At 41.4% G+C, this 21,028-nt stretch overlaps 1 protein-coding gene and 1 pseudogene across 7 annotated transcripts in view; one reads left to right on the top strand and one right to left on the bottom strand.

The window, feature by feature from the left end:
* Positions 1 to 21,028, top strand: part of TMEM108 (transmembrane protein 108) — a 291,266-nt gene that overhangs the window by 69,331 nt on the left and 200,907 nt on the right. The gene's annotated exons all lie outside the window — the stretch shown is intronic.
* Positions 17,989 to 19,862, bottom strand: LOC138992406 (COP9 signalosome complex subunit 2-like; annotated as a pseudogene).

Raw genomic sequence — 21,028 nt, forward strand, 5'->3', positions numbered from 1 at the left:
GACGCACGTGACCTATTCCTTACTCTTGATTGGAGCTCAGGCTCACAGTCTTTTGCGATTGGCTAATTTAAAGGAAGGGGTTGACCTTTGCCGTTTCAAGATGGCAGCCCCCACAGTAGCTGCAAGTCATGCGGCCAACATGGCGGCTGCCTAATCTTTGACAGAAAAGATTACTTGTTTATTCTCACATTGTATACCACATGTTGTTCTTGAAATGACTTAGAATAGTATACAAAGAGAGAACAAATTCAATGTTAAGAGTGAAAATGGTGCTCGCTTCGGCAGCACATATACTAAAATTGGAAGAGTGAAAATGAAAGAAAAAAAGGTAGGGTAATAAAAATAGAACCTTGAATGAAGCTAAGCAAATTGGAGGTTATAGGGACGGGTAGTCTTGCTTTTGAACAGACACTTACATGGCTTTGAGCTTTATAGCAGCCCTTTAGAGGGGATCTCTGCTCCATGACAGTGTCCTTGGTTTAAGAACAAACTGTTTACTCCTTCTGGAGTTTGATCAGTGAAGAACAGACTAAGGAAGCCTGTTAGAGAAGCACAACATTATAAACATTTGGGGCACCTGTTATCTGTCAAGATAAAACTGTGGTCCTTACCCTCCAGAAGTCTTTTATTATAATTATTTGGGTGGTAAAACACATAAGACAATTGATAGTCCTAACTGCCTAGTCTGCTGTACAAAGAAGACATGCCTTAGAGCAGTGGTTCTCAACCTTCCTAATGCCGCGACCCTTTAATACAGTTCCTCATGTTGTGGTGACCCCCAACCATCAAATTATTTTCGTTGCTACTTCATAACTGTAATTTTGCTACTGTTATGAATCATCATGTAAATATCTGATATGCAGGATGTATTTTCATTGTTACAAATTGAACATAATTAACACATAGTGATTAATCACAAAAGCAATATGTAATTATATATGTGTTTTCCGATGGTCTTAGGGCGACCCCTGTGAAAGGGTCATTCAACCCCCAAAGGGGTCACGACCCACAGGTTGAGAACCGCTGCTCTATGTGCAGCTAACCTGCTGCTGCTTTTTGCTGTGCTTCTCCATGGAACAACTGCCACATTTACCTCCCCACCAACAACACAAAAGCCTCTTTTGTGTGTATGAACATTTCTTTGGGTGTATATACCCACAGGAGTAGAATTGCTGCGTCATGTTTAGTTTTACTAAGTATCATTTGATTGTTCTCCAGAATGGCTATATCAGACTATCCCTCTACCATCACTTCTTAGGGTTCATGTTTCCCTAAGTTCCACCAGTGCTTGGCATCATCCCACTTTCTAATTTTTGTCAGGCTCGTATGTGTAAAGTGAAATCTCATTTTGTTTTGTATTTCTTTATCGAATAGAAGTCTTAACCCTCAAAGAGTCTACCTCATCACAATTCTGTTGTCATCTTTCCCTTTATCACCCCTCATATCTATCTCATCCCCCATAGTTTTAACCTCTCCTCTGCCTACAATGCTCCCTTCCCTATACCTTATTCTTTGTGAGGTGGTGGAAAAGACAGAACATTATTTAGTGTACCCTGTATTTGTTGCTGTGGGAAACAAGGAGATTTCTCCTGCTTTGTACCAGCTGTGAGTCACAGAGGAAGTAACAGATGGTTTGAAGGGGAGAACAAAGGCACAAAGCCACACGGGAGTCATGCTCCTTTAAAAACCAGTATTCATGGGGAAGCAAGTAAAGGAGGCTGAAAGAGTAAGAAAGCAGAGACAGGTTGCTAGAAAAGGGGTCCGGTGGCATCTGGAGACCCAAGGTCTACAGGAAGGAAGAGATGATCCAGAAAGCAATGTAGCTCTGGGTGATGTGGGGCTAAAGAAAGAGGGATACTCATTGAGATTTGGGGAGGAAAGGAAGCAGAAAGAGGATTTAAGGCTCTAATTTTTTTTCATACATGTACTTTTTAATACAACGTATGTAATACAATAGGTGTATTTTTTATACGTGTCCTTGACCTTGTGGTATGTAAAATATACTCTATAAAATGAAGCCAAAAGTCATAGTATCAGTTCCCAGACCACCTAGGGTCTAGCAACCAAGCCTTTATTTCATCAGGGAAGATACTGATGGACACTTTTACAGCGTGTACCAAAGTTGTGGTAATACTCTAATTCAGTGGTTTGCAACTTCTGTCCCACCCACTGAGCAGAGGGCTCTGATCAGTAACAGTGACTAATGGGGGATAGATGAGTTCTCAAAGTGGTGGAGGAAGGGATGGAGGAGGAGAAGAGGGGGATGAGTTGATCACATTTCCAAAAGAATGAGAAAAGAGGTCAGAGGTGGTGAAATAAAAGAAACCCAGTCAAAGAGAGAAGCAGCCCTGAGCAGCAGCTGTCTGCTTCCTTATTTCAGAGGTTCCGTTGGCAATATCAATACTTCACTGTCACATTTCTGTTTTTTGCCCTCCCCACGATATGCGGATTTTAATGATACCTGATCCACTTTATCTTTCAGTCTGGGTTTTCTGGAAACAGCTGCTTTCTGAATCACTCCCCCTTGGTTCCTGAGATCAGCAATGGCATTTGCTTGGGCCAGGGGAGAAGGAAAGCACCAGGGGATATGTTAGGTGAAATGCAGTGACTCGACAAGGGGCTGAGAAGCAGTTCATTAGGCATTTAGCATATTTCTCTATGAGACAGCTCTGGTCTTGGGTAGCATCCTCCATCTTGCACCTTCTATACCTGGAATTCCCAATCTTTTGAGTCTAGAAATCTCAGTCATTTAAGAGCTAAATTGAGAAGCTACAGTGAAGGTTAAAATGGGCAACAGATTAAAATCAGTGAAGGGACGAAAGTAATTCTTGTGGATCGGAAGCAGAAGGAAGGATCAGGTAAGTCACTGATAGAATTGTAAAAGCTAAAAGGAAAAAGGACTTTTCTTATAAAGGCAGGAAGTGGTGCTAATAGTAACAGTGATCCCTTTGCTGTGTTCATTATTTTATACTTTGGCATTTTTTCACACTTTGAGGAGTGAAGGGTGTGACTGCTGTCATTATGCAGAGGACCAGGCTGAGTTATTGGTAGGGAGAGGGATTTCCTCAAGCTCTCCCAGAAGCTGACACTGGATCTAGGGTTTTGAGTAGTTTATTTCTACAACAAATACTGGAGATTGACGGGGCAGGGGGCGGGGCGGTGGCCTGGAATAAGCAGTTGACTGTAAACAGAACACAAAAGGGAAGGAGGTAAAAGGAACAGAAAAGTTGCAGAAGCAGGAGTGTATAATAAAAATTAGACTATACTACCCATGAAGTTTATGTCCTATAACCTTCTACTTTAATTTGTTCCCTGGGATTTCTTCTAGAATCAGAATGTCAGAGCTGATTGATTACCTTTTTGATATTCTACTCCATCTTCATTTGAAGGCCAAAAGACAGTTTCCAGGTGGAAATGTCGGGGTCCTTGGCCGGCGGTGGAACCTAAATTGCCTAATCCTTGCAAAGGAGAAGGGCTTGGCCTTTTTCTGCTACATCACCTTTCCAGGGCTACCTGGCATCTAGCTCAAGTCAGAAATAGAGATCCAGATCTAGGGAGAAGCTGATGGAAGAAAGAGAAATCATGGCCAAGGCCAAGAAATCAGAATCAGGTTACCACACCAAAGAAGGGAATGACAGCATTCTGAGATGGGAGGGCTGGGGGCATGCCTTAGTCCTGCATATCAGATGGTCATGCCCATAGAGGTACTGACCCACAGCACAGACCGGGGCAAGCAGGATTGGCAACTAGTGTTTTATAAATAAAAATTTAAAAAAAAAGAATAAGTTCTTAGATTTTATTTTTGCAGAGAGAAAAACTGCCTCTTTAAGTGTGCTTTGTGTCACTCATATTCTTGCAGTTGTGTTTAGAGACCAGCCAGCCACATGAGGGAGGGCTGCTGCCCAGAAGAGGTGCTGGGCAGCAGGGAGTGCGGCAGGGTGCACAGGCCACAGGGTGCACCGAGGGCACAGTGCAGGAGTGCTCCAATGAGATGGCTGGCCCAGGAAGCTCAGCACTCTGTTCTCCCAGTTCCTCCTTGGAGTGAAGGATGGGTCTTGTGAAATGTTGAAGAAAAATGATGTTTAAGTCACATTTCCTCTCTAAGGACAGAAGTTTTCTAAATGATAGGGCTGAAAGAAAAAAACCTCAAACCTCCTCCCCCCGCGCCCCCCCCCCCCCCGACTATATCCCTGCACTTCCAGTCTTCATGTGACCAGGTAGATTCCTGCTTCAAGCCGTCTTCCCTTGCCCGCACCTTAGCGTACAGGAGACATGGTCCATTCAGAGAAGACCTTGGATCCTTGTGTTCTCTGTAAGGACAGAGCCTGGCCAGGATTCCTGTGCTCTTGATCCCAGACTGCTTGTGTCCTGAAGATGCAGGTGGTATGTGTCCTCCCAGGGCAGCTTGGGGACATCCAGAGGAATTACCCTGGAGGCTGCCAGCTTTCTTTTGTGTGTCTTCTAATCTAAGACTTTTACACAAGCTAAAATTAGGCTTGAGGAAAAAGAGCTCCTAATCTGAAACATGAAGTGGAAATGGGGCACAGGAGTCTCACCCGCTTACCTTGGCTAAAAAGGATGGTGCTCATGTGTATACATATCTCACCCACAAATGTGCCTGCAGTCACTTCTTGTGGATGGCAGGGAACATACCCCCTTCTCAACCCTTTGGGACTTCACTCACTTAATATCACCCAGGGATAGCTCCAACCTTCCTCCCAGCTCTTAAGTATAAAAAAAAATGGGTTACCCCCCTAATAGGCCAATATCTGAACCTCTTGTGGAAATGGAGTGATGCTCTGTGAAACTTCTCTGAATTGCTGAGTTGAGGATCTAAGATTAGATTGATCAGGAGTTGGAGCCGTAGTTATAAGACTGTCGTCACCCTCTGAGGAGCCATGGAATTACTAGTGATATTTTCCATTTTTAAATGTTGATAGTGACTCAATAATTGAAGTGAATAATCAACTGAAACATAAATGCAACTTAGCAGGAAGTAATTAGAAATTTGAAACATATTCAACTGGAGGAGTTTTAAAATTAGCATTTATTCAGTCAGAATAATTGCGCTAAATAAGACTATACTATTCATTTACCAAGTGTGAAATGTCTCCCCTTTCTACACACACACACACACACACACACACACACGGGCACACATTTTATTTTATCACACTTGGGTCTTGCAGAAAAAAACATGAAGGAACTGATAGTTTTCAAAGACTCCAAAAGGTATTAATTTATCCAATAAATAGATATTTGAATTTTATTTTGTGTGTGGTTCTCTTCAAAACTGTGAAGGGCCAGGTGGGGGGAGATGCTTAAGAAATGGTTCTTGCCTTTCAGAACTTTTCAGTTAAATTGGGAAGAGAAGACAAACTTGAAAGATGTTATGAAAATATTTGAGTTATGTAATAGTCAAAGACAATAAGCAGAACCAGTGATACGTCATTAGAGCCTAGAAGTGACACAGAACTGCGACTTAAAAAGGGAAGGAGATCCTTGGTAGCTACATTTTACCCAGTCATTCCTTTCCTCCCGGATTTGTGTCCCATGTGTAAAGAAGGAGCCTTTGAGCTTGGTCTGCTGCCCACTCCCAGTCACAATCATCCATTGTTGTAGATTAAGTAAGTAGGAATAAGCATCTGAAGGCAGAGGGATGGTGATTTCAGATTCTTTGGTTTGTAATTAATTTCCACGGGCTTTTAAAAAACTGATTTATGCGGATTGTGGTACTAAAACTAAGAAACTCTTTTGCATCTTTGCCTTCCCTTCTTCAGGTTCCCAAGGGCATTTGTGGGTCACCTTTGGTACTTGACAGTAATTTCAGGGAAGCAAGGCTTTGTTTAATACTTTCTCAAAGCCCAACTAAAACACTTTGGCCTATAATCCTTCCCCAAGCTCTAGTCAAAATAAGGTCTTATGTATCTTCCTATACCTCTTTATTCATATCTCTTATGACCACATATTTGGTTATTCATATGTACATCTGTCTCCTCCATTGGATTTTAAGATCCTTAGGGACAGATTCCATATAGTGATTCTTTTTTTACACTTGGAAGCTAGAAGGAGTAGACACTCAGTGCTACATGGTGGTTCAGAAAGGTCTATACAGAGAAAACCCAGTACAGTTCAGTATTGTCATTGACAGCAAAGTACTGTCTTCTCTATACATAATATGTAAATATTTTCTCAAATTTTGTAAAAGTACTAGGACCTAATGCTTATGAGAATGTATGTTTTTTATCCAGGCCGACTTTAAGTGAGGTTTCATCATACATGAAATAAATCACCATGTTCCTCTTAGCTCCGTAAAGTTTCTCTGGGATCCTTAATCTGGGAGGCAGAGTGGTGCCCCGACCTGCAGGGCACGCATCGTGAGTATTCCACACCAAATCCTGCAAAGGAATGAGAGGATAGGAGACGCGAAAAAATGGAGGCAAGACAAAGTTCTGATCAAGCCTCAGTTTTATTTTTACAGCGGGTGGTATTTATGTTGTTTCTAGAGGAGGGGGGTGGGCAAAGGAAGTCGTTAAGGATGTAACAGGCTTTGGAATGTCGCAGCTATGCTCTTATCAGCGGAGATGTATCTTGCTTTGTGCTTAGGGTGAGGGTATGTTATCTTTTAACTCCAGGCTAAATCGCAAGGTTAACTTTTAACTCCAGGCCAAATCGGGAGTTGGCTTGGAGGAGCCAGAAACCTATTGTTGTAAGCTGGAGATGTATATGTGATTTATAATGGCTCCCAACAGAGTGGTCTGGTGAAAAGGGCATGGGTGACTTGGGTGGCTTCTCTGCTTCGCCCTGCACCCGTTTCCTCACCTGTAAAGTGGCGATGGTGGCAGTTCTCTGGCATATGGTTGGCACAAGTGGTTAGGCTTTGTCACTGCTCATGCCTTCATCCATCTCATCATTTCTCACCTGGATGTTTCACTGGAAGATGATTATGCTGGTCTATCAGGCCGTTCTCCACACTGGTGTTTGTGGGGCATAGATATACCATCACTTTCCTGTAGCTCAGTACTTCTTTACCACCTCCAGAATAAAAGTCAAATTTCTTAGCATCGTACTGGAGGCTCTGACTCCTGTTTCGTGCTACAGCACTGTATCTTTCTGGTCTCCTGTTGGTCAATTCCTCCAGAAGCCAATGCCAACATGGAATACAGTACAGTGTTGATGGAAAACAATCCACATGTAAGTGGACCTGTGCCATTCCAGGGTCAGCTGTACCTCTTACCAGTGTTACAGTGTGAAAAGTGAGGCAGAGAGAGGTTACATAACTGGATCAAGGTCGGAGAGCCAGTGGTGCTGGGATTTGAACCCGGGCAGTCTAGCCCTGAGCCCGTGCTCTCAACCACCAGGCTGTTTTGCCTCTCACGGGCTTTTCCTGGGAAGGCCTCTTCTGATGCCCTGCCCCACCCCTCAGCCCGGCGGCTGTTTCCTCTGTGAGGCCTTCATACCCTGGACGTGCCTCTGTGATGGCACATGTGAGGGCACTGGAGCCTCTTACACTTGTGGAGAGCTCAGTGAGTCTGTTGAATGACTGGATCTAGACAGAGGAGAGAGTCGTTGATGTGTGCCACATGGACTGTTAAGCTGGAACAGGCCCGTAGGTGAGTAATTTTGTTCCTTTTTTGATGTTTTCCCCCTTATCCAACTTTCAGAGGTTATTTACCTTCTCCTGGCTTGAAAAGAACCCTGCTGTCCCCAGACTTATGCAATTATGAGACAGGACTAATAAGGAACGTCTTTGAAAGAAGTGTGTTCCATAGTTCTTTGTTTTCTTTGTTTTGTTTAATTCTCCTTGTCACATTCATTGGCCAATTTGTATTTCTTTTCAATGTCCCTGAAGTAATGTTTTATTTTTAGATAGCTCTAACCCACAGGGCACTTCAAAGTCAGTATTTCTGGGTTTGTTATAAAGGAATATGTAATTTTTAAAAATTACACATCTGCACTTTGCCAAGGGACTTTCAAAGGGATAGGACAGAAGGATTTTTTTTTCACCTTGACTCTAGTGCTTTTCCTTCTCTCCTACCATTGGGGCTATTCCTGAGGTAATGTTAAAGGGGGCGTATAGTAATTAATTCTGAAAACTTCATATTCCTTTTGTGAAGCAGAGAAAGGGCATCCAGGGGGTTGTTCTTCAGCCAGGAAGCTTTCGGTCAACTGCGCAGAGCATACCCCAGTATCATGGAGGATAAGAGTTTATTTTCAACCATTAGATTTAAAAAAAAAATTTATAGATTAAAAAATTTCTTAGGGATTTTCATCTGATAAAAACTAAAGAGAACAGCCAAAACCGGTTTGGCTCAGTGGATAGAGCGTCGGCCTGCGGACTGAAAGGTCCCAGGTTCGATTCCGGTCAAGGGCATGTACCTTGGTTGCAGGCACATCCCCAGTGGGAGATGTGCAGGGGGCAGCTGATCGATGTTTCTCTCTCATCGATGTTTCTAACTCTCTATCTCTCTCCCTTCCTCTCTGTAAAAAATCAATAAAATATATTAAAAAAAAAAAAAAAAAAAACAAAAAACTAAAGAGAACAGTGTCATGAACCACATGAACGCCTCCTCTTTTGTCTACATTCTTCCAATCTTCTAACCAGACTTGCCTACGTGAGTCATGAATGCTAGGCTTTCTGGTCAACTGGTTTTCTTCCAATGCTTGGTTTCCCTTTGGTTAGACTCCTTTTACTCTCACTGAAAAAATCAGTCTGTTAGACGTATTCCAGCCACTCTTCCCATTTCTCCCCACTCCAGAGAGGAATGCCTTACATCATAATTTGGATCAGGAAGCTGTGAGGTTATCTCATCCTAAAATGGTATAGACACTAGGAGCTATCAAAAGACACAGTGTCATAGGAAAACAAGGGCAGCAGATGGTGGCAATTCCTGCCAGAATGATGAAGGCATCAGAGCTGGTCTTTGAAGCATTATTAGCTTTTGGAGAAGCTTTTGGATGGATGATGGAAGAAACAATAATTGCAATTTTTATTACTATGACAATAATAGTCAACATTTTAGGCATGCTTACTACATGCCGGGCACTGTTCCAAGCACTTTTACATATATTATTTCATTACTTCTCACAGCAACCAAGTTAGGTGCAGGAACTATTAACAAATCCATTTTACCGATGAGAAGCCTGAGGCCCAGGGGAGTTAATTCACCCAAGGACACACTGCACAGGGAGGTAGACATTCAGACACTCATGGGATCATAGAGTGGGAGTGAAGGTCTTGGAGCCCAACTCCTTTGTTAAAGAAGCCATCGAGCAAGGGGTCAAGGGGCTTTCCTGGGATGCACAGCTAGTGGGTGGCGGGGCTGAGACCTGTTCCACAGCCTTGACGTGGGCCTGGTGTGTTTCAGTTCTATCAGCAGCTGTCTCCACTGCCAGGGCACTTCAGGAGGCCTCGTGATATCAGTTCTCTACCTTTCAGCTTTTGTTATGATTGACATTTCTCTTACTATCACTTCCTTCCAGAAATATAGCTTGCTTGTGTGGTGTTTTTTTTACTGAAATTACTAAACTTTGCAAAGATTTAGAGAATACAACTGTTCAAGACATGCAAAGTCAATGTAGACTTGAGGGAAGAGTCTCCTGCCTCCTTATGTGAAACTCTAAATATAAAATGTTTTCATTCCTTTGTTGAATTTCCTCTACATTATGGCTTCAAAAAGTGATTGATGCCTGAAGGATAATTCCTTTCTCTACCACCAAAGGCATTGCTCACTGTGGCGCTTATTCACTTTATTTTATGGTTTTAATGGAAAAGGCCATACAAAGCAAAGGTTCAAAATGAAAGGAAACTGAAGCCCATCACTGGTTTTCAAATCAGAGGCTGCAGTAGAAGGTGGGAATATGGTTGAGTTTTAAGGCTTTCCCTCTTCCCTTTTTATTTTTAATGTATGTTAACTGTATACTCATGAGTTTTTATATATTTTCTATTTTACAATCAATTACAGTAATTACTTTTTGACCAAGTTTGGCCACTGGGAACCTGTTTAATCTGGTTCCTGTGTCTTTTTTGCCATAATTCTATTAATCTTTGAGTCTTTTCTTGTGATCATACAATGTCCCAATAAGAAGTTACATGTTATATTTTGTGGGGGTAAAATTTTAACTTTGTTGTGAAAGAACAGGAGTGGTTTAGATTATGTGGAATTTAGAACTCCTTGAAAGATTTTGATGGTCATTAGTTAGATCAATGTACCATTTGTGATAAAAAATAAATGTATGTCAGCCTTCATGAGCAATATCTTTACAGTGGACCCTTATTTTGGAAATAGAATTTATAAGTTTTCTAAATCAAGGGTTTCTATTTTTTACTAATTTTATCTTTTCTTTTTTTAAATTCTTTCATTAATTTATTTTTTTAAATATATTTTTATTGATTTCAGAGTGGAAGGGAGAGGGAGAGAGAGATAGAAACATCAGTGATGAGAGAGAATCATTGATTGGCTGTCTCCTGCACACACACCCCCTGGGGATTGAGCCCACAACCCAGGCATGCCTAGGATCTAACCTGGGACCCTTCAGTCCGCAGTCTGACACTCTATCCACTGAGCCAGACCAGCTAGGGCCCATTCATTTCTATCTTTGCTGAGCCACATTTTTAAAACAGAGAAAGAGAGAAGAAAGAATAGAAAGACCACACTGATAATGGCTTTCTAAGGCAATGTCACATGAAAAGAAATAGAAAGAATTCTTGGATAGTGATCCTGTCCAGAGAGTGGTGAAAAGCATGGCTTGCCCAAATATTTGCTGTCCTTCGTGTCCTTCTCTGTTCCCTGTATTTAAGGTTCTCCCTGTTCCCTTGAGCCCCTTCTGCCCTCTCCAGCATTGGCTAGAGTTTAAAAGCATCTTTCTTCAGAGCCAGATATGCTGAAGTCACATTTTCTCTCTCTTCTTATTTAATCTCTGGAGCATTTGAGTTTTATTTTTCCATCTGTAAAGTGAAGCAAAACCATCCTTTAAAGTTGGCGGTAAGGATTAAATGACAAATTTCACACCATATAAGTCCAGCAAAGGTCCAGTAGTTGTTGAATTCTTTCTACTTTGCATCATATTTACTTATACCTGCAGGATATGTATCTGCCTCATTTCTCTAAACAGTCTTATTGTTACAAATAATACAACTATAAAAACTGCATAAATAATTACAGTTTAATGAACTATTGTAAGATGAGCATTCTTTTAAACATGTGAAGCAGGTCTCATCTTCCTCCTATGGACGAGGTACTGTCTTGTACTGACGGCCAGAGGTCAGACATGGGAATGAGAGATGGCATTTCTTGTAGGTAAATTAAGTTCGCCCAAATCCAGGGAAGACATTGTTAGCAAAAGGGAGAGCTCTTTGACCAGGACTATAGGGTTTCGGCATTGCTGTGGATTAGCCACACAATCCCACATCCCACTTCCACAGCTATGGAAATACTGGCCTACTTTGCATTTTTAAAATCACAAAATGGCTTGGGAAAAAGCAGATATTGAGAAATCCTTGTACTCACCCCAGAAATCTTAAACTCCCACTTGTAAAAGTAAATTCAGGATGTCGGGAATCCCTGAGGAGAAACATTGAACTTGAGGATCTTGGCTCTGCTCAACTTTCACTCAGTGCCAGTCACCAACAGTAGCCTACACTCCTACCTGATTCACACTGTCCTCCCTCTTCTCTGGGCTCCTCCCTCTTTATAGTCTTAGGCTGTGACTCTGCTGTGTATCTCCTTGGCCTGCTCCCAGATGAGGAAAGCTTCTGTCATTAAGACTGGTTGTGCCAGGCCCACACAGTGTACCCCCTTGCACTCTCCTTGGACTCCCTGGCATTGTGGTTAGCTTGTGTTAGCTTTGTCTCTCTAACAAGACTGCAGATATCTTGAGAGTAAGGACCATGGCCAGCTTTCTTGACATCTGAGCACTTAGTGTTGTTATCCATCTACCACGTGTGGTGGTGGTCAGAGAAGAGCCTTGGGTTTGCCTAGCCTTCATTTAGCAGCTGAGGTCATTGCTAATTGTGTCATTAGAGTCAAGGTCCAACACTCTGGTGCCTTTGAGAACTACAGTCACGTGCCACTTAACAATGGGAATATGTCCTGAGAACGCTGTTAGGTGATTTCATCCTTGTGCTTACACAAACCTACATGGTATAGCCTCCTACACACCTAGGCCATATGGTCTAGCCCAGTGGTCGGCAAACTCATTAGTCAACAGAGCCAAATATCAACAGTACAACGATTGAAATTTCTTTTGAGAGCCAAATTTTTTAAACTTAAACTATATAGGTAGGTACATTGTTATTAATTTAATCAGGTTACTCCTAAGGCTTAGGAAGAGCCACACTCAAGGGGCCAAAGAGCCACATGTGGCTCGTGAGCCACAGTTTGCTGACCACGGGTATAGCCTATTGCTCTCAGGCTACAAACCTGTACAGCATGTTACTGTATAAAACAACATGAGGTTAAGTCAAGCGCAGGATATAATGATGCAATCACGAGCTGTGTTAAACACCAGATGTATAAGGCTGTTGCCGGGCATAACATGGCATACTGTTTTACAGCAAACTTTTTTTTTTTTGAATAGCAAAGCTTGAGCTACTGTATGTTTCCCTCTTAATTAATTCCAACTCATTTTTATGAATCCATGTTAGCAGTTAATCACATAAGAAATTTTGCATGATTCATGGTGCCAAGTGGTACATTTACACTTTGTTTGAATATTTGCATTGAAATAAATATTGACATTGACTGTTTTTTAAAGGACATTTCTGATTGATTATAGACATTTTAATAGGAGCTTACCAGATTGACATCAAGAATCATGAAGCTACGGTATTTAATGACAGCCCTTGACATTGCTATAGGATCAGTGAGGGAAGCTTGCTCTGACATGAAGATTGGCTGTGCCGTGGCCACAAATGCCATGTGCAGCCATCTAATGTGTACAGCCCTGGTCACCATCGTAATGATGTCAGTTGTCTAGTCAATTTGCCAGTTACTTTTCTATAATTTTAAATTATTATATTTTGAATTTTTATTTTAAAATATTTGTTTTTTGTTCTTTTAAAGAGAAATGCATTTTTGCATTTTTGCTGTAATTCATTGTGGATAGCTTTATTTTGTTCACCTTAATCTGAATGTGCTTCATGTACAGCTATGGCGCTCTATGGTCAGGTAAGTTTGGTGACAGTAATGGAAGTTGTCACTTCATATGTATAATGACTGAGTAGGCAGTGAACTTGACAAGTAAGGAGAGGAGAGAAGAGGTTCAGGAGCTGCAGGGAGGCTGGCTTAATGAATATCTGACTTCCCTAATCCCGGATTTGTATCAGACGGTGTGGTTCAGAGGTGCAAACGAGCTCTCATTTCCTAGCTCTGAGGAAAAAATGCTAATGTCCTGGTTGGAAATCTTATTCATTCATAAGTTGACCTGCTGAAAATAGGTCTGACGATGTTGACTAGACTGAAAACAGGTTTGTTGGCTGGCTGTATTCCAGCATTTGATAAACATCCCAAGTTCAGTCATATTTCAGATTAGCATGTGTTCAATATGTAGAATTCTTGAACCCAACTACACAAAAATGAAAAGCTCAACTAATGGAATTGAAAGGCAAGTTCATACTCTGCCAACTTTACAGGTGAGCATAAGCACAGATTAAAATGAGACCAGCAAAGATGAAAAAACATGGGTAGGGTTCAAAGAAGATCTTACAGGCATAGTAGTAAAACTCTATAGAACTTGGGGCAAGGGCCTAATTACAAAAGGAAACATTTTTTAACCCAGAGAGATAATTGCTTTTAGAGCATGTAGCTTTTCACCCTGGAATCTGTAGTCGTTCCCAAGGAAAAAATAAAACAAAATAAAAAACTTCCCTAAAGTCCTTCATGTAAAACACCTGGAGCCAAGCAAAAGGTTGTCAATGAGCATTTCTGAACTCTCTAGCATCTCAAGGCAGTGATGTAATCCTCATTGCTTGATAAATATAACAGTTCTTCAGGATAATGTTCTCCCCCAACTTAATTTTAAAAGGAAATATCACATAGATACTGTTTTGTTGGAATCCAGTACATAGGGATTTGAGGTCCATGTATCATTGAATCCTTCCCATCTCAGCTGTGGGCAGAATGACTTTGGGACAAAGACATCATTATGCATCAATAAGTCATTTCCCACCATTATAAAACTATTTTATACTTTACCAGATAAGCTTGAGAAGTTAAAGTACTACCATTTTCATATTGATTCTGTAAGAAATTCCAAAGTTTCATTGTAAGGATGAGACAAGGTGCCCTGGCCAGTGTGGCTCAGTTGGTTGGAGTGTTGACTTGTATAACAACAGGTGGTGGGTTGGATTCCTTCCCTTCCTCCCTCCCTCCTCTCTCCCACCTTTCCCCCTCTCTCTCCCTCTCTCTTTCTGTCTCTCTAAAATCAATCTTAAAAAGTTTAAATAGATCTTAAAAACCATCATGGTATCATAAGAACATGAAAGTGCTGTGCTTGTTTTGAGTCTCTCTGAAAATATGCATTACTTGGTACCACCTTCTATTGCTCAGTTCCAACTGGTCTGTTCCTGTCTAATAGAACACTGAGTCTATATAAAGTATGGTGACTTCAACAGTACTTTGAGTTTCAAAATTGCAAGGCATGTTTTGGGAGGAAACTGCAGGCTTTTCCTTTGGTACCAGACTGAGGCACTCCTCTCTGACAACTGTGAAATGGTAGGGAGGGCAGTCAGGAGGAAACAGTCCATCATTTCTAATTCTGTAGTCCTCACTGAAGCTATATTTTTATTATAATACATCCATTCATAGAAGCATCAAATGTTTAAAAGTGAAAAGGGGAATTACCCAGAAAGAAACAGCACAAAGCTGTGTAAGTATCTAACAGAGTTCACTTACAGATATCTGAAAAATTTACTCTGTCATATCAGTAGGCCTGGGAGGAAAAAAGATAATCTCACTTTTAATATTTTATATTTGTAGTCAAGGATTTGAAAGGTTAGAATGGAGTTTCACTTGAGGTAGGGAGCTGGGACTGTCACTGTATTCTTGGTGAGGGCATAAAATCTTTCCCTGCTTGGCAAGAAAGCTTGCTCCTCAACCCTGGGTGGGCAAAGTTTGGAGGCAGGAGACCTGAGACTGGTTCTCCATCTTTATTATGTGTATTAGCTTGGCCAAGTCACTTTACTTCTATGCATATAGAGTCAGATCAGATGTCCAAGACACTTGCCAACATTCTCTAATTCCATGATTGGTAAATATTGTTTCTGCTCAACTCTGCTCCGAGTGGCCTGGAATTATATGAAATTAATATGACTTACTGGGTGGAGGAAACTTAATTCTGATAAAGCCAGACATTTCCCAGAACAGATGGATAGAAGGCCCAATGCAACTTACTCCATTTTCTGGCATTTCCTGTTTACTGAAATGTGACCGTGATAGAGATGCTGTCAATTCATTGAAAACTCAAGTGTGGATGGTTGTGACTCCGTTTATGCTGGTTCCTTTTTATGCTGCTGAGAAGTCAATTCTTGGCCATCCATGAACCTGTCATTTGCATTTATAATAAGTGATAACAGTGAGGGGAGTTGATGCGTGAAACAGGTGCCTGAGTAGCTAAGACGGTTTTAGAAGCTTGAGTTGTATCATAGACCTACTATTGTGTAGATGGCAAATATTGTAGCCCAGGTTTTCAGTTCAGTCCTTGTTTCCAGCAGAAACTTCTCTGATGATGTGAAAATATGCAGGTCTGTGTTTCTTAACCCTCTCATAACCCATGCCCCTCCTGATTAACCCTCAGAATCAATCATTCGCTCTTCCTCCGCCAACCTTTTACACACACACACACACACACACACACACACAATGCTTGCCAAGTTGATAACCCTTGGTACAAATAGAAATAATACTATAGATTCATTCATTTCAGAGCATCTCAGTTATCGTTTTGGAGCAATCGCTCATTAGCTCTGTGACCTTGGATAATTTATCAAACCCCTCTGTAAAAGGAGGGCTTTGGCTAGAGAACCTCCACCAGACCCACACAATTATACTTTCCTCCGCCATCTCTCCCACATGGCATGTTCATGTGCCAGCCATCCTTCAACACTCAGGTGAAATGCCTTCTCTTTGAAGCTGTATTGATCCCCCCATGTAGCATTACTCTCTCCTGTCTACTGACTTCCATAGTACATATCTCATTTTTTAAATTAGTGGTATTTATTTCTGCTTCGTAGATATGAATATTATTTTTCTTCTACTGGATTGTAGTCCCTTGAGGGCAGAATTTCTATTCCAATTCCTGGTATAGCTGTTGAATAAATGAATGAATGAATGAATGAGTGAACGAACTAAGGAGGGAGAATGTTTTTTAAAAAAATATATTTCTTTATTGATTTCAGAGAGGAAGGGAGAACGAGAGAGAGATAGAAACATCAATGATGAGAGAGAATCATTGATCAGCTGCCTCCTGCACACCCCCTACTGGGGATGGAGCCTGCAACCCAGGCATATGCCCTTGGCCGGAATTGAACCTGGGACCCCTCAGTCCGCAGGCTGATGCTCTATCCACTTAGCCAAGCCAGCTAGGGCAGGGAGAATGTTAATGAGTGAATTAATTCATCACTGCATCCCCATTTGGTACTATACTGTTCAATAGTAGACCCTCACCAAATGTTAATAAATGAATAATTCTGATTTTCCCATTATTCCCTTAGGCCAGTGGTCTGCAAACTGCAGCTGGCGAGCCACATGCAGCTCTTTGGCCCCTTGAGTGTGGCTCTTCCACAAAATACCATGTGCGGGCGTGCATGTACAGTGCGATTGAAACTTCGTGGCCCATGCGCAGAAGTTGGTATTTTGTGGAAGAGCCACACTCAAGGGGCCAAAGAGCCGCATGTGGCTCATGAGACGCAGTTTGCCGACCACTGCCTTAGGCCCTTTATAGATAATTTCTGATTAATTAATGAAGAGGTTTTTAATAGCTGATAGTCTGATGTGTTGCTGCTCAGAAAGGAATTTATCTTTTAATAGTAGACTCTTTATTTTTTTTAACATATTTTATTGATTTTTTACAGAGAAGAAGGGAGAGGGATAGAGAGTTAGAAACATCGATGAGAGAGAAACATCGATCAGCTGCCTCCTGCACACTCCCCACTGGGGATGTGCCCGCAACCAAGGTACATGCCCTTGACTGGATTTGAACCTGGGACCCTTCAGTCCGCAGGCTGATGCTCTATCCACTGAGCCAAACCGGTCAGGGCTAATAGTAGACTCTTTAATGGTGTACATTTCAGATAATGGACTGGAAGTGGTTTATGGGATGTATGGGCTCATGTAGTCAGGGACAGGAGGCGGTTCCATCTACTCTGCAGGTGACTGTCTTTCAACCTCTGTATTTGTATGTATTGCACTTTTAATTTGTTATGCAAACAAAAATTCTCCATAGAACACTTAATTGTGGCAAAGCTGACTGGCAGCTGCTATTTTGTTCCCTTATAAATATTTCTTTTTTTTTGAGAATTGACATTTTTCAAAATGCGGTACACATCTTAATTTGTACATGAGAAAAGGAAGTGTTCAAATGGGTATGCATTTCAAGTTATTGCAGGTTATTTGTGAGAGAATTTCTATAGATAAAACATGTTTTAAATTTAACCAACAATAGCCTGTCAGTGTACTGAGAATCATGACAAAAAATTTTCTCTCTGGTCATGTTGCCTGTGACAAACTACTATGTTTAGGGCAAGATGTCAATACAGCATAAATCCCATGGCATTTGGTTTTCTTCTAGAGATTAAAGCTGTTTTTCTTGGGATAAATGAGGCAGCAAAACACAAACCAGTTGATTTAAAAAAAAAAAAAAAGCACTTCTGTCATACTCCAATAATTTTCAGCACACATCAACCAACAGTAGTTTTGTCATTCCCAATTCATTTAAGAAGTGCATCTCTGCACTGTTGCCTTGCATATGCCTGTAAAAACTTGTACTCTGTTAAGCCAGTTGACTGACTACAGCCTGGTTGAAAGAATGTAGTTGATTGGTCCATTTATCAAGTGCAGTTTATTGGGCACCACCCTTCATCCAATGAGGAGTTGGTTGGCTTGATTGATTCAGCCAGGAACAGTGTTATCCAGTATGCACTGCACTAGCAAGCTCTCCACATCAGCTACGTCTATGCTTAACTCCTTGGAAATAAAAGGAATATGTATTCTTGTGTAAGGCTTAATTAATTTTATGAGCACCTGTGTTCTGGTGTTTCACAAAAGCTCTTCAATGTGTTCCCTTATGAAAGGGTCATCCATGATGTTGCTGTGATTTGTTTTCAGAATCTTTTCAAATTCAGTGATATCATTATTCTGACAGGCACTTAGTAAATTCGTCATTGCGAGAATTTCTGGATCAGTTTTGTATGGTTTGGCTTACTGTGAGTCAAATTGATTTGTTCCCCATTTCATTAGCATATTTCCTAAAACCAAATATTTTAAGCAAGTGGTTCATCTTGGACTTCCTGGTTCATCATAATCCTTGAAAGCTTCAAAAAAAACCAACAAAACACCATACAGTGTGTGCCTATCAAATTCACCTTCCCTCAAGTGCATATTGCCACCATATTCTCCGATGACTCTTGTGATCAGTGGGTGAGGGACGACAGACTGGATGTGAAGTGACTGTTCATAGAGGGCTTTAAGTTTTTTATTATTTTTCTGTGTGTGTGTACATTTGAATTTCCAAAGCATATATTTCTAATAACTGTGCACCCTTCTTCAGGTCATCTTCTCCATCACAAGTCTGGCAGGATTGATGCAACTGGCATAAAATTTTTGAAGCTTTCCATATTCCTTCTGTTCTAAATACAATTTTCCAAGCTTTGTGTTTCTCTTAAACCACAGTCTATCATTCTTAGCATCTTTTAAAGCTTCCAGTGTTGTTCTATAGAATCCCTGTACTAAATCCATCTGTTTAGAAGTGGAAATATAATCAAGAATAGAATTAATGGATTTTTCAGAATAATTCCTGGTGACTGCACAAGGAATATCTATAAAAATATCTTTGAATATCTATAAAAATAAAAGTATAATATGCTAATTAGACCGGACAGCCAAACGACCTTCTGGACGAAGCCACAGCAGTGGGGGCCAAGGCAGAGGCGGTTAGGGGCGATCAGGCAGGCAGATGAACAGTTAGGGGTGATCAGGCAGGCAGGCGAGAAGTTAGGGGCAATTAGGCAGGCAGGCAGAGTGGTTAGGGGCAATCAGGCAAGCAGATGAGCAGTTAGGGGCAATCATGCAGGCAGGCAGACTGGTTAGGGGTGATCAGGCAGGCAGGCAGAGTGGTTAGGGGCGATCAGGCAGGCAGACAGAGGGATTATGGGCGATCAGGCAGGCAGGTAGGCGAGCGGTTAGGAGCCAGCAGTCCCAGATTGAGAAAGGGATGTCCAACTGCCAGGATCAGTATCGGGCCTAAACTGGCAGTCGGACATCTCCCAAAGGGTCCTGGATTTCAAGAGGGTGCAGACCGGGCTGAGGGACCATTCCCCTCCCCCCATGGACGAATTTTGTGCACCAGGCCTCTAGTAGGTCAATAGTCGTTTATATCTGTTCATCATTTCTGGAAAGTTTGTCAACTTGAAATTAATCTTAACCATATGTTTTAGTTCTTTAAATCCCATTCCCCCTTTTCACCTTCACATTCTTAAACCTTCTGGAAACTGCTTAATGCTGCTGTGGGTCATTTTCTCTTAATACTTTGGATTTACAGTACCGATTTTTCAAATCCACACTTGGCTCGGAGTTACTGTGTTCAGAGTATTCCAGGTCATAGTCCTCCTCCTCATCACACATGAAATCGTCTTCCATGTCAGACATCTTGGCCAGGAAGTGGGGAGGGGGAATATTTTTTTGATTCATCTGCAGTGTTTTTGCTTTTGCCATTTTGGTTGTCAATCTGTAAGCTACACTGAAGAAGGAAGACTGTCTGAGGTTATCGCAAAGGAGATGTAGTTTTCTTAACCTTTCCCACAGTATCTTCCTGGAGTACACGAAGCCACGTTCACTTACCTTTACTCTTAAGGATGCAGCGGGTGGCATCTTTCAGTGCGACTAGGAGATGAGGGAGGCTCTTAGAATGTCTCCACTAGTGAACAGCACAGTCTTTATTATCTCTTTGGATGATATCTAAATGGCCTCACCTCATCCAAACATACAATTTTGATGGCTCTGCCTCACCCACCACCATGCTCCATGTCTTATAACATGTCAAAATAGATGATAGTTGGTAAAGAGCAGTGCAAATTCTCAAGGCCTGCTTGTTTTGTAACCATTTGTTCTTACTTAATTCAGTCACTGCAGTTTTCTGTGGATTATATTTCTCAGATTCTAGAAGACCAAGTGTGTGTAAATAACTTGGTATGTAGGAGAGACCACGAGTGAACTGACACCTAGTAAATGACTAGTGATGAGAGAAAGGAGGTGTGCAAATATGACAACTATGAAACCAGGGGAAAATTCCACTTACCTTGTGCAATTGGCCCCAGGAGGAAACATCTGTTTGTCTCAATGGAGGAGATGCCATTTGCTGCAGGTACCTTCCCCTTCCTTTCTCCATCAGGTCAGCTGCATGTTAGAAACATGGTATATAACTGGGAGTAAAAATTAAAGCTTGGTTTAATTGGCCATTCCAAACAATGTTGTTGAAGTTATGGAGGGGCCATGACCATGGGTCATTGTGGGAGCAAGATATAGCCTTTGATCTGTCTCTAGAAGGCAGTATGTTTAGGAAAGCAATCACTCTAGGTTAATAGCACTGCATCTGTAGTGTTTGGTATTTAAAGAATCAATTTAAACGTCTTTTACTCAAAGAAAAGCCTTAACAGTGTTCTGTGGTTAATGCATTCCAAATATACTTGAGATTTAAGGAGTAGACAAAAAAATAAAAGAAGCTGATTTCTCATAGATTAGACTGCTGATGGTGAAAACATAACCACTTTTTAAATTTTGTAATGTTCTTCCTGTGGTGATTCCAGAATGCTTTT

This window comes from Myotis yumanensis, unplaced genomic scaffold (assembly GCF_028538775.1).
Source record: "Myotis yumanensis isolate MYYU_CA2020_CCGP unplaced genomic scaffold, mMyoYum1.0.hap1 SCAF_14, whole genome shotgun sequence".
NCBI classification, from domain to species: domain Eukaryota; kingdom Metazoa; phylum Chordata; class Mammalia; order Chiroptera; family Vespertilionidae; genus Myotis; species Myotis yumanensis.